This window comes from Pagrus major, chromosome 7 (assembly GCF_040436345.1).
Source record: "Pagrus major chromosome 7, Pma_NU_1.0".
NCBI classification, from domain to species: domain Eukaryota; kingdom Metazoa; phylum Chordata; class Actinopteri; order Spariformes; family Sparidae; genus Pagrus; species Pagrus major.
The window spans coordinates 22,607,700-22,621,817 of NC_133221.1; positions in this window are offsets into that span (position 1 = coordinate 22,607,700).

Below are 14,118 nucleotides of genomic sequence, written 5' to 3' on the forward strand. Positions count from 1 at the left end.
GCGGTCCTGTCTGCTTGTGAACACACAGAAAGCAGGATCCTCCTGTTTGCTGCTATGTCTGGTGATTACTGCTGCATGTTCACGAGGTGAAGCAGAGGGGAGGGAGGGGACTGCTAATTGCAAAACGGACAGCAAGTTAGCTAAACGAGGACAATGCTTAAAGCAGCTTTAAGTATGAAGAGTGTGCATGGTACGTAGTGTATCCCAAATAAACTTCTACTTACTTCAGTGTTGATGAGGCTTCAGTCTGCTCCTCAGACATGTTGATTTTATGGTAGATTGACCTGTTTTCTCATTTCCAGTGAGTAGTAAGGCAGTCCGTCTCCACACTGACTTATGTCAGCGTCCTCTCGGTCCCCAGACCCACTCATTACTGGGCAAATACCTTAACACAAACATATTTACTTTCATCTGACACAAAGGCTGGACAGTAACAACTTCAGGCCTTTAAATCCAGTCGACAAGTCACCAACCAGAGTGAAGAATTCCCTGAATAAAATAGAAAAATGCATCCAGCTCCTCTGACTTACAGATAGGCCTATCAGCAAATCTGATCAGAGTCTGGGAGTGGCATCTCACAAGTTATTTCAAAATCATTGTAAGTTAGTGGTAAATGATTAACGTCAGTATGACTGTAACATGTGGACCTTGACCTTGATGTGAGCTTGATACATAAAATATGGTATGATTAAAAATAAATGCCTGGCAGCCATTAGCCCAAAGGCTTGTGTAAATCAATATAATATACAGTTTATGCATACAAGTATAATAATAAGTAATTTCCATTTACAAAACCATAAATGTTTAGCCCAACCTGCAGCTAAATATTATGCTAAGCTAGAAATGTAAAAGGGAGGCACGTGGTTTGTAATAGGCCAACATGATGGCAAGTTAATAAATCAGAAACACATTAAAAGACGTGATTAAGTACACAGTCATCACAGTTTCTTATCAATCTTACCGGTACAGATGACGTTAAAATCCTTCAATCATTTGTTATTCACACAGTTGTTCTCTCAGACGCAGGTGTTATTCTGTCTGTGCTTTCCTCCCTCCCTGCAGAACTGACAGCTACACTTTCAATTTCTCTTTGGCTCAGCAGCAACCCCCCTCCCCTCTGAGAGCTACTGAACTTTATCCAGTGATTATATAAGGAAATAAATCATTACTGTATATGAGATACACAGGTTCTGTATATGTGCATATGTGATTTGTGCTTCTTTCATTATTGTCTTTCTCCTCATATTCTTGTCTTCAGTTACACCCTGTGTGGCAACTTTTAACCGCTATTTTTAAAAAGGTCTTTGACTCTCTGGACCAATCACAAGCTGCGTTTCTGGGCGGTGAACCATGCAGCTGAGCCAATGAGATTCGAATCCCTGACCCTCAACCATGATTGGCAGTGACTGTGTCCAGACAGCACTCTACTGCAGCAGGGATGCTGACGTAGCTGCAAAGATGAAATACATTTGAAGATGGTTATCTGCAGTTCGTCAGAAAAACTGTTGTCGCATTCTGCCATGATCTTTACAATGAAAACATGAATGGACACACTGAAACAGATGAACAGATGTGAATAGATTGATATGTCTGAACTCATTCCCTGCAGACTTGGGCTGCAGCTTTGATGACAATAAATACATAATTTACTTGCTTGTGCCAAGTCTTATATTTATTCAAATGTTTACACAGAAAGTGATCCAAGGAACAAATAATGGGGAAAATCTGTTCAGCTTCTCATAAATTATATTTAAATTCACTGCTCTTCAATAAGTGGGGTTTAGGGTTGTTAATTGGATTGTGTTGGATGATGAAGTATTCTTGCTTTGAAAAATATGTAAGTGTGAGGCAGCAATTACATTTTAACTCAAGTACGATATCTTAGACGGTAAGATTGTAAAACCAGCAAGAGAAAGCTTCATTTTTTAAACTATCCAACAAAAAAAAGCCACTCCTATAAAACACATACCTGCACTGCCTGATTACACCGACACTGACTGCCCCCTTACTCTTGCTAGAAAGCTGGGAGAGGTGTTAGCGGCTAGTTCACTATATGTTCCACCAGCTCTCTTAACATTTTTAGTCAAATAAATACATGAATAAACAACTCTGTTAAATGCCACAAACATACCTCAGTCCGAAAAAGGCTATCTGGTGCAGCAGTCACTCCTTTGTTGCTGCGGCTGTGTTCTTTGTGCTAACTGAGTTAGCCGCTGTACAAGTCTGTTGCTGCTGCGGCTGTGTTCTTTGTGCTAACTGGGTTAGCCGCTGTACAAGTCTGTTGCTGCTGCGGCTGTTCTTCAGCTCAGGGACTGTGTACTGAGAGCACAGCCACTGTTGTCATCGCTCACTGTATCCAACTCGCTCATGTTTCACTCACTTGTAAGAAAACACCAAACATTATCATAGTAAACGTAACAAATGACCATGGCTGCTCACCGCTGTCAAGCTAGCTTTAGTATTGCTCTGCCACTACTTCGCTTACTCTATCTAAGCTTTAGCAACAAACCCTCTCTCCTCTCTCTCTCGCAACAAAGTCTCTTTGTGTCTGCATACTGCCCTCAAACTTCTGCCTACCACCCATCAAACAGTAACTTCCATAAACTTGACTCATGAGAGACAAATTAAAAGAACAATGGTCATAATCGGTGCAGCAGAGGCTGGGATGAACTGACTTTTAGCTCCTATTATTAGGTCAAGCTCCAAAGTGCCCACACATCCCATAATGCCTGTAAGTGCCATTTAGGTCTGGCAAGTGTGTTTTTTATTTGGTTATAGCATAATTTTCAGGAGTAAAGTGATAAATTATATTTAATGGTATTGTTTAGAATAATAGTTCCAGAATAGTTTGACTTTGGTGGATCTTTGTGGTCGTCCTGTAAGGCCTACCTCTGTGACAAATGAACAGAAAGAGGAAATTCATTGATTAATAAACGCTCATAGCAAGACAAGCTGCATTGTTCTTAGTGCTGTGGGCTTGTGTGATTTATACCATAACTGTTGTGTTACCTAAAGGGGAGGTTTTAGCAAAAGTAGTTCAGTTAAGATAAGTGAAAGCGTTGCTTCCTGTCAATGCAGACATTTCCAGTAACCAAGAGCTGCTGTTGCCTAAAAATAACCACAAAAGATTTGCAGTGCCACCAGCTGATATTGTAGGAACACGAGGAACAAGTGTCAGTCAGTGTTTAACTAATACATTCAACATCAGGGTTTTGATCAGGCAAGTAGTATGTCACATGTTTTGTGACATACATACGTTTTTCCACGTTTTTCTGTCAAGCCTCCCACTGTAAGACAGTTTGAACTGAACAGCAACAAGCAATCAGATGACATCTTTGAGAATGAATTATGTTGCTGATTACAGGCAATAAATTATACGTTGGAAAATCACGTGTTTTAAACTGCTCGATCTTTGTCCCACACTCTGTTGCTATATCTCAAAAAGGAATCAGACAGTCGGAAATACTGTGTCTAACTCAGGTCTTCTACAGTTCGCAGGAACTGGTGACAAACAGGAAGTTGTGGTTGAGATGATGCAGCTGCAGGTTGCCGATTCTTACAGCAAACTCTTGTCTTGCTGTTTGTGACAGTAGTGTGACAGCCCATACTTAGTCACTTGCTGAATAAAGAACAGACCCAAAGAGCAGCTTGTTGCACATCCCTGTGGAGAACAATGATTTCTGTACGCTCGAGTCCATTTGTAAATGCTTTGAATAAACTTACAGAATGACGGATCCTCGTTACTGTTATCTGTTTATTATCAGTGAGAAAGAAAATCATAATCAGTTTACAATCTGTTTAAGTTCACTTGATCAGATATTGTTTTAAACCATCTGCAGAACAAACTAACTGGACAGCTTCACAGCCAAGACGCTGACAGCACTAAGCTCGAGGTGAAGCCATGTTGTGCTGTGAAGCATGGTGACGTGTGATATGTTACTGGTCACGTCTTGACTCTGAGGTGAGCGAGGATTTTAAAGGATTAAGAGTGATGAATGAGCAGGGATTTAAGAGGGAAGATTCAACTTTAGACTGACTCTTTTCTAGCGTGTTTGAACTGTTCAGTCCAGACTGATCAACATGAGGTGCAGCTTATGCTCACCAGAGGGGAAGAGAGGTATAGAGAGTAAGTGATGTGTAGATATCTACTGCTTTACACAAATCATACAGAAAAGTCACAATGTTAATTCATTTCTGCTTGCTCATCGTTTTAAGTAACTGGGAGTTGAAGACAAAACAATATAAATCATATGAAAAGTATTTATATACACACCTTTCAGTGACAGTCTAATGTTTAAAGGGACGGTTCACCCACAATTGAGAATTCGGTCATTTTCTACTCACCCCAAACTGATGCAAAGTCGGGTGAAGTTTTGTAGCCCACAAAACATTTGTGGAGCTTCACAGCAAAACAGTGTGGCAGCATTCTCCTAAACAACTGAAGTAGATGTGGACAAATAAAAAGAAACAAGCAATAAAAAAAACAACAAACCATAAAATGGCTCCAAACAACGTCTGGTGTATCTGTTGATCACCAGAAGCCCTGAGATCCCATTGATTTGAAAAGAGGTTATTTACACTCTTTGTGTGAGAGCTGCTAAGCTAAAACTGTTAGCGCATCACACGTCGAGAGTGTAAATAACGTCTTTTCAAATCAGTTTCTTCTTTGGGGCTCTGGATACTTGGATGATGTCTAACCAATTATATGGAGCCGTTTAAATTTTTTTTGTGACTTTTAAAAAAAATATTATAATTTTTTTAATACATTTTTAAACAAGTCCCCGTCTACTTCAGTTGTTTAGGAGAATGCTGACATGACAGAATGATGTAAGTTATTGTGCAGCATGCTGAAGAGAGGCGGGGGTTTGTGATCTAAAAGAGGCGTTACGGTACACGTCATGATGATGACGTCTGTGTGTTTTTTTCCCCCAGTGTCCTCCTGTTAATCTAAACATGTACCCGCTGACTGTTTATAATCATATGGATGCAGTTATAATGTGTTGTGATTGAGATCCTGGAAAGTGACAAAGTTACGTGTTTCACTTTCTAATTACTGGAATCAGCTCCTCTTCTTTTTTTATCTGATTGTTGATTAAATATGTTAATTGAAAAATGCGCTCATTTGACTCTGACGCAGCATGTTATCTGAAAAGTAACACACACACACACACACACACACACACACACACACACACACACACAGGTTGACCCCTAATCCATTGTATGTGTTGAATCTTTTAGACTATAGATACTAACCAGGATTTTAAAAAGTGAATGTGTTAGCATTTATGCACACTTTGACCAGTACTGTGTTGTAAGCTATCCAAAAGACGTTTCAGGTCATTGAAGGTGTACAAGATGCTTTAAAGTGTTCTGAGTGACTGTATTCAAGTTTTATGTTGTGCTATAACGAGGCTAGCATATAATATTGATGTTAATATTAATAATAATCATCAAAATGTCATGCTGTCAAATGACATAAATAAAGTAAAGAAGATTCAGAGCTTAAGACTAAACCAGATGAAACTTTGAATTTATAAAATGCCTATTCAATGATTGGTTATGAGAATTCTTTCAAGGTTATCTCGACCACATGGAGGCCAATAATTTGAAGAGTAAAGTGATTTCAAATCTGAAAACTGGCTGGCGAGTCAGTATTGGTTGGGAGAGTGTGTCAGGCATAATATTTCCCCAAAAAGTTAATTTGGCACCATCAGTGAGACGAGGTCGACGCTGGAGCCCTTTAAATAGCCCTGAAATTCTGCCATGAAGGCAAAGTGAGTCTGTACTGACAGTGACGCTCCCCTGCCACAAAACCAACACACTGAACCTGAATCAGTGTGGCAGCGCACACCGGAGGCCGGCTCGGTTCGACTCTGGCAAGTTACATTAGCAGGCTGAAAGCAAGGAAGAGATGGCTTGATTTGAAAAGTGAGGTTCCCCTGTGGAAAGATGGATACAGTGAAGTGGACTGAGAGGAAAACAGTGAAGTTGAATCAGTGTGAGAGACACACTGAAACTCTCATCAGCTGGCTATATATTTTGTATTGTGCTGTCTTTTATGAGTTTGACAAAAAACACAAAACAAAATGACAAAACCATCCATTTCAATATTTGAGAATTTCGCAACAGCCATCAATAACCAGCATTTCATTTTGTATTTTAATTTATTGATTGATTTGTTTCCCTTTTCCCACAGCATGGCCTTGAAATAACGCTAACCCATAGATTGGTTGCAGTGAAACAAAGCACAGGTTTTGCTCTATACAACCTGTTGTCCCACTGTAAGTGTAAACGGTTCTAAGTTGGCAAATAACTTTTAAGCAGTTTAAGAATGTGCATCAAGAGGGAAAAGGCAAGGCAAGATCTTATGTTCTTTAATAGTGCTGTCACTGATTAAGTGTTTTGTAATTTGGTAATTCATATTTTATGCCTATAGGGGACAGAGGAGGAAAAATTATTAATTAAGTATAAATAAATTATTAATAAATAAATTCATAAATAAATGTATAAATTAATACAGGAATAAATAAATGAATAATTGCATAAATAAGAGTTGGTAATCAAACAGGGCATACATAAATAAATGTATTACATTGATTTCTACATTTACTACACCTACATTTATTTATTTCTGTATTTTTGTGTCTGTATATTAATGAGGTGGGAGGTCCTAACAATAACTAACAACCGAAAGCAGGATTGGTCAGAAGCAAACGATTTCTAGTTCATTTTCCCCGTACAGGATATACACTAGCTAACCTAAACTTCTGTGAGTCGGATGTTAACAAACTAGCGACATGTCAGGGCTTCCAACAGGAGGCTGTGAGTAGATCACACACCTGTAACCAATCCTACTTTAGACTGCGGTCAGGACCTCCCACCTCATTAACATACAGACACAGAAATAAAGAAATAATTAAGTGTAGCTGTACGAAAATGTAGAAATAAATGTATTACATTTATTTATGTAGTCCTGTTTGACTACCAACTTTATTCATGCATTTATTTATTTATTTATTTATTTATTTAACAACTACAACAATTTATGCTTTCATTTAGTTATTTCTCTATTTATTTATTTACTTATTTATACTTAATATTTCGTCCTCCATAGGCCAAAGACGGGATCGACAATAATACAATTGTGGATGGCAACAGACATGTAAGTTCAAGGTTTTTGCTACAAATCACATCACACAATCACTGGCAGTAAGCAGCAGGAGCTGCCTGGCTCAGGGGACAGACGCTGTTTTTTTGGACAGACATGATGATGGACACTTCTCCACGTATGCGTTCAGTATGTTTTTCCTCATATAAGTTGCCAAAAACTCGAGGTGCTGCCACATTACTGTAGTTTGGTTTTGTTAGGGTGCTTTAGTGGTTTGAAATCACATCACATAATCACTGGCAGTAAACAGCAGGAGCTGCCTGGCTCTTGCTGCCGGGACAGATGTTGTTTTTCGGGTGGAAGTGTGACGGAGAGTCTGTAGGACAGACAGGAAGACAGTGTGGGACATTTCTCTTGTATTTAATGAGTAAAGGATGTGTGCAGTTGCCAGACTGTGAACGGCATCAGACCGACACACTCCTATCCCGCGCTGCCGGCTAACACTTTCACACAGTGTTCGACTCTCCTGTGTTTACTCGTATTGATCCAGTGTTTTGTTATCTGCTAAATGATATTTAACGCCACCAAACTTGATCAGGAAATCAGTGTGGCCGGTTGATGGATACACCGAGACCAACACTGTAACAGATAAAAGCCATATACACGAGGCGCTGGACTGAAGACGTTGCAATGGCTGAGTGGATAATACAGTTGCAAATACAAACAAACTATGTGCTCATGCGCATTGCTCTCGCCCTCAGTCATGGGTTGATAGGTAGAAGGATTTATAAGACAAACTCTGTGTGACGACTCCCGCAGAGTCTTTTTCTGATGTAGTGTTTTGGTAGGTTTGTCTTTGACAGCACAACTTTTCTTTTTGATTGAACACGAAGAGCTTTTCAGTCTTTTATTTGTGTCAATGCTTCAAATGACTTGAAAGTAGCCTACGAAGGAAGGCTCTCACTGGACACTTGTCAGAAGAAGGTAACAACAATGAAATGTGATATATCAAGTGGCATAATAACAAGATAACAATAACAAGAAGCCAGTGTGGTGGAAACAGTAGGATGGCCCAACACTCAGCCTGGCAGAAGCTCTGTAACCTCACCGAGCACCTTAACAGCCTGTCAAGTATCTCACCTTCAGTTTCACATTAAACACAACACAAATAACATGTACACAATAATATAAGGAATGTGTGAGCTTTTTTTGTTGTTGGTCTCACCTCATCTTGAAAAACACACCATCATTCATGACACCTGTAAGCAGGTCGCACTGACGGTGATTACAGCCCTTTAGACCATACTGCATATTACATCCAATAGTAATGATAAACAGAGACAGAAAATGGCACGCACTGCTGTCTACCACAGTGTCTCCTTGATGCAACCACTGGGGGGCACCAGATGTGTAAATCCAAAGGCCTTCACTCAGTGACTTTCATATGTTAGGAACTGTGCACTGAAAACTGCCAGACTCCTCGTGGTAACATGTATAGTTTATTTTCACAGTGAACAATAATTAGAGGCAGAAATAGGAATAGATGGCTGTGGGAAAATGAGCTTATTATGAGCAAACTGTAAGAAATAGATATGTTATATTCAGATATAAATTAATAAACAATAGCTTTATGTGAGAGGCATATATCAAATAGTGGCATTAATTTTGGTTGATTTAATTTAATCCACAAATTTTGTATGTGCTCAACCTGAAAAAGTACACAAGATGGATAAAAAGAGGAATATAACAGTGCTAGCCAGCTATCTGATTATGGCACGTTTCCAGATATCCCAGTTATATTTCTTGCTGCTTTGAGGTTGGTTGCCATAGTGACAACATTGTTGTGATAGCATTATAAGTGACAACATCATATACATTTAATTATGATTATAATTATTTGTTATAATTTGTTTTGTTAATCAATCTGTAAACTAGACACTTTAAAGATAATTTACTCAAGCAGCAAACTTCATTTCACTGCTATCCTCACAATCATTAATTGCCTTTTATACAATATAATAAATGTTATACGTATATCGAGAAGTTCAGCAACACTGAGGCCTGTGTTTAGACTGAATTATTATAGAGGCTACACACACTGTTACCTTTCCCATAAAGCAATGGTTCTCAAACCTGAACAGAAGTACTAATTAAACTGAGCAAACACTTGTTTTCATGCAATGCTACAAAGATTTATGCCAACCAACATTTATTCAGACAGGAAAACAATATGTAGAGTATAAAAGATGGGCAGATCTGGTAAGTGTGTTGAAAGTGATCGGTGCCGTAAAACTTACACTAATGCAAAAGTATCGTGTGTCCTGTATTTGTAGCATGAAAAAAAACAACAAATGCTAAAAAGAAAACATGAATAGAAGGTGTTTCTTGTTGTGAAGTGAAAGTTGTCTCAAAACAAGTCACTATATCTCACTGAAATGTTGCCTTCAGGTGATTGTGTCTCCTATTAGCTGTAGAAATTAGACAAATATACTTGACAAGACTTTGAGTTTTTGCCATAATCTCACCTTGGAGCAGCTTTAGAAATCTTAACAGACAGAAGCACAGAAGATTACAGGTAAGTACAGTGAGCTGATGCACAAGTAGACACAGAAATTATTGTTAAAACAGAAGTGCAGTGCAGTCTGATTAGAAATAAATGTTTGGGGGTGATGAGAAATCACATAACACCACTCAGAATTTGGAAATATGTCTAGTGTGTGAAAGTATACAGATACAGTTCTACAATCCAGTACGTTTGCATCTTTATTAGGTTTCTGAAGATTCAGACTTAAATACCATTATAACAGGATTATTACACGTCACAAATACTCAATACTCTATTTCAATAGTGATATTGGAGTGTCAGCAATTTTTGAATGTTTTTTTCCTACCCTCCATTGTTGTCCACTCATTTCCATATGATATGAAAATCATGTGGCACACTCGCTTAAGTTGTTTAATGTGTTAAACTGAACACTAGGACTGCACTATTTTTTTTCTAGAATATTGTGTAATGTTGAGACTTTTCAAATCAGACTGAGCTTAAAAAAATGTAGACTATATGGTCACTGTTATGGACAGTATGTCTCATGATGATTTCTTTTCATTCATGAATAGTTTTTCCACTTTATGGCCACCAGAGGGCAGCAGAGACAGCAGAATGACAAAAACAGTTTTGACAAGATATTTAGAGTGTCTGGTTCCGCCACCTTCTCATTAACAAACTAACAGTGATAATATACCATCCTTTATTTTGATAGGGACCTTTCTGACCTCACAAGGAGCCCTTTAGGTTCCCAGACCTCCCTTTGGGAAAGACTAATGAATTAAAAAGAAACAGCTCTACAGCCTTAAACGGCTCTTTGAAGCAGCTTGTAACCACACTGGTGTTCCTCTGCTGCTGCTTCTGATGGCCATGACCGCAGACTGAAGGTCAAAGGTCAAAAGTTCAGACAAAACAGGGCTGAACTTCTGAGGGCTGACCCATGCAGGGGGTCAAAGGTCATACGTGAACAGAACAGTGATCCCATATAGAACCATGTGGAGCAAGAGAGCTGATAAGGAAAGTGTAAATGGGGTGTGTTTTTCCTTATTTCAGTTAGTATTTATTGCATTTGTTATGTGATTTAACTGATACTGAAGCACACAGCGAGGTGAAATTATGGCCCGCAGCTGGATAAATAACTTCAAATTCAGATGTCAGTGAAGCTCAGGGAAACACTCGGCGCTTGTCGACTGTTGGAATGTGCTGTGTGGATTTTTCTCTCCATCTCCATCCACTCGCTGTCAATCTTTTGACTTGGGTCGAACGTCATTCACAAGTTTCAGTAAGTCAGTCACTATTTTGCATTTGTTTCAAAAGGAATATTATCTTTTTTTTTTTTTACGAATGATAATATCAGCTAAACAATCTGAATGAAAAGTTAAATCTGAACACACATTCAGAATATAGTAGCATGTGGTTTGTCCTTTTCTTTAATGAGAGCATGCACTTGCGTTGGCATGGACTCCACAAGTTTGTACAAAATCTGATGACTCATGTTATCCCAGCATGATTTGACAGTGTTCACAAGGCTTCTTGTTATTTAAAAACAGGTTTCTGTGTTTTCACATGCTTGATTTTTAGGATATAGGGATAATCAGTTAAACTGATCCCCCTTTATCTCTCTTCACTCGTCCTTCTGTTACTGGTGGATCAAGGTCATACTCTTTGGTACACTGAAAGACTGCTGCCTTACAGATTTGATGATGTTGGTGGTATGAAGAACAGAAGTCAGAGAGTTCAGAGGCTGCCATCAGACTGTTACAAGAATGTATTTATTTTTTCTCAATCTGCTTTCGACAATTCTTCCCTTTCAGTATGAAAAACATTTCACTAAGCAGTGACATTGCTGCCATCAGAGGTTTGCATTCACTCTGCTCCAAGTGGCTTTAGTCCTTCTCTCTTTTATAATTGATAAAGTACCTGAAGGTCACGGCTGCAACAATGATTGTACTGTAATAGACAGAAGGAGGAGGTGAGGGGGGAGGAAAGGCTGAGGGAGGCTGAAGGTGAGAAGGAAGCTGAAAGGATGAGGAAGACAAGGCGACAAGAAGACTAGAAACAAAGTGAGAACACCTCTGACACATAAACACACATGCACACACACACTCAGTCACATTTAAAATGTTTTGGAGAAGTGACCTGCCTGGGTTAGGGTCAAGTTTAGATTTAAGGTTATGATTTATGTTTGGCTTAGGGTTAGGATAATGGTAAATTGTTAAATAAACTACGTTCTGGATGACAGTGCAGCTTAAAATGTTTTGTTTAACTGCCTGCCGTGTTCTCTGCAGGTATATTTTAAACAAACACATGGCCTATATGCTTTAGATCAGTGGTTCACAGAAAAAAAGGGAATGCATTATCTTCTCAAAAATGTCATCTTGATGTATATTTTTGTCATGGGGTTTAGCACATTTTCTGTAATAAAACATCTGAAAGCAAAGTGCTCATCAGATGGTGAAACATTTAGAGAAACATTGCTTTGGATTATATGATTATCTTATAAAATATCATTCAGATATATAAACTATCCTATAACTATAGCCCCACCATGAACAGCTACAACAGTAAAATACTATAATGCATCAGTGATAATAATTCACTTTATAATATCGAACTCCCAGGAACTATTTTTCTTTTAAAATTCAACAACAGCTATTTTAAAGTACATTTTGCTGATAACATGCACTTTTACTTAAGTGGCATTTCTGATGAAGAACTTTCAGTTGTAAACATGTAGCAGTATTTTTATCTTATCTTGCTGTTTTTACTGAAGCAGAAGAGAAACATACAAAAATGCTAAAACAAACACAATCTGAAGCAATTTCTACAGTTTCTATTTAGTCTAGCTAATTTCCCAGAATGTGGTTTGTAATTTGATTAAGGCAGAAACTCTTCTGTGTGAGAATAAGAGAATGTGGGATTTTAATCTGAGGGTTTCTCAGCTTGTCTGTTTGAGCTCAGGAATTATTGCTCTCACATTTATATTGTTTTCAATGGAGAGATTCTTCTAGTATTGGGTTTAGTCAGACATCGAGCACTTTGGGGTCAGAATTGCAGACCTATGACAACCTCTAATCTGCATCTTATATAAGAAATCACAGAGATCTGTTTGTGTTTGTTTGTGTTTCTTGTATGTCGAAATGACCAAATGTCTGAGGGGTCTTATCGCTCTTTTTCTGTCAGATCAGCCAATTAAACATGATTAAAGGCTCCATTAGCTGCCAGAGTGATATAAATTACTAAAAATAACACCAGCATGAAGCTTTGAAACAGTATTTCCTCATCACGTTCAGTTCACACACAAAGTGCCTTGTCTCCATTCAGTAAACCCACACAAACACTCATTCATTCAGCTCGAATAGGCTCTAATCAAAACAAATCCTCAGAGACGGAGGCAGAGTGAGACAGAAAGAGCGTGAGGCGCTCTGAATGTGTTGTCAATTAGCAGCAGCAGATCAATGGTGCGACGTAAGAGAAGCCCAAACAGGAAAGATCCTGAGTGAATCAAACAGGTCTGTTGCTTTTACGAGGTCTCTGATGTGGACCCAGAACTAAATGTTCAATTGTGGGTTTTTCATCCTCTTCAAAGATTTGGTCAAGAATTAGGTTCATAGAAACAAAAAGGCCGCTTGTGCAAAGAAACCCTCAGTTTGCTGGTTGCTGCATTGTGCTGGACATTTCCATTCAGCACTAAGTTTCCCCTCTTTTTGCTCCAGCTGTCATTCTGGTCTGTCCTTCACGGGTGTTGTTCATTACCTCCTACACTCAGATGCTCACACCCATGCACACAGACTAACACACACATGCAAGCATGCACATACATGTGGCTGTGAAAAGGCCATGAAGGAATGAACGTTTGCATTAAGTGTTTAATGAACAGGTTCAAGTCTGAGTGCATGTGTTTTTGGTATTACAGCAGTGATGTGTAGTTATCGCTGCTTCTGTGATCTGTGATATGAAAATGTGCACCACCCTGAATGTGTAGAGTAAAAAGTGAATTGGCCCCAAGACAAGAACCAGAATTTCTTATTTGAGCTGAAACGATGAAATAATATTAAGGAAATTTGACATTTAGTTTCTCGATGTTTGGTTTGGAGACTGAACAGTTAGCTGTGGGAAGGCTAAAACTGGTTCCCAAAGGAGTCAACATTGTTGTTATATTGTGTAACTGCAGCAGCTCTGGAGATGGAAGTAGACTGGATGAGATAAAAATAGTAAGCCGACAGAATAAACACACAAATAAAAGGCAAGTCTTTTCTCTTCTCTCTACAATGTGAAGGACGTTAATGGGACTAATTTTTCCCATCAGGCTCAATCACTGCAACTATTATGGAGCCCCGTAAGGGACATGGGGGGAAAAAAATTGATGGGTGAAAAAAAACAAAAAAAAAAACGTACTTTTGCGAGATCTCGCAAAAATGTTTTGATTTAGGTCCATGTATTTCCAGGTCAGGGAAACCTA